This window comes from Octodon degus, unplaced genomic scaffold (genome assembly GCF_000260255.1).
Source record: "Octodon degus isolate 3935 unplaced genomic scaffold, OctDeg1.0 scaffold00366, whole genome shotgun sequence".
Lineage (NCBI taxonomy): Eukaryota > Metazoa > Chordata > Mammalia > Rodentia > Octodontidae > Octodon > Octodon degus.
The window spans coordinates 512,174-513,522 of record NW_004524942.1 but is presented as its reverse complement, the minus strand read 5'-3'; positions in this window follow the sequence as shown (position 1 = coordinate 513,522).

Here is a 1,349-nt window from a genome sequence, read left to right as displayed (position 1 = left end):
GCAGTAGCAAGGGTGCATAGTTATATGTGGAGACAAAATATCTGAGAAACATGCTTCTCTTTATTACTGGAATGTTCTCTAAAGCAGTACACAAGCTGTTTACATACTGGGAAATAGAAGATGCATGCATTTCTGTCCACAGAAGTGAGAAGTGGTAAGAACACATAGTGTTATTTTGCTCATTACTGAAAAAGGACGTTTCTTGCCATCCTCTCAAAATGTTCTTCCTAGACCTATTTATTGCACAGTTTTTCCCTGGATAATGATCAATTTGTGGGAAAAGATAAAGCAAATCAGTGATTAAGAAGCAGACACTAATGGAAATGACTTAAAATGATAGATCTCAAGGAATGAAGGAAAATTGCAAGAGAAAAAGTGTTTGAATGGTAACATTTAGAAATAGGTTTTAAAAAAAACCTTTGAGACACTAAAAGTTTAAAGAAATACATCTTGAAAGTAAAACCTCTTACTGTATTGAAAATAACAAGTAACATCTTAAGGGAAATGTGCCTGGCTTTTAAATATTTAACTTTCATATAACCCAGACTCTGCTACATTCAACTTTGAAGCCCAAAATTTGCATATTTATACAAAATGTTGTTTTCATACATCATTTGACAAATAATAACTTCAATCATGTGTACCAGACTCTGCTGCTGGAGAAAAGATCCAGGTCTCATTCAAATTGAAAGAAGGTACTTGTTAGCTTTCAGTACCCCGAACAGGCTTGTGTCTGGTGTATGAACCTCGGCAAGCCATGCAGACCAAGTGACCCAAGTCTATGGCACAATTTCAGCATGCTTTTGTCTTCTTCTTCATAATCTCCTAGTCAATGTATCTAGATGGTTTTAGTTTTCATAAACACATTAAGCAAAAGTCACAACACTTCTGTACACATACCAATAAACTCTATTTAATTTAATGCATTGTATTTTTCTCTGTGAAAGTACCTTAGGACTTGATTTCTTTATGAATTCCATTAAAATGTATTCAACATAATGAGAATTCTAACTATTTCTTATAATATCATGTGCTTCCCCTGACTTTTATCACTCTGTACTTATCTGAGTAATCAAGCAATAATATTCATAGCTGGTATAGATAATTGGCTTTGAAATTAGTGTCACATTACATTTTTATAAATCACAATTTTTTTTTACCTGAAGTCTAGTAAAAATGTGTTTGTCAGTTATTCAGAAATAACACTATTCTTAGGATTGATAATTCAGTTTGAAGTATTCATAACATTATCTCCCAAACATTTCCAATATTTTAGAAAGATGTAGAATTGTAGAAAATTTGTTCCTGAAAATTATGTTAAGGTAGCATGGTTCTTTTTTTTTTTTAAT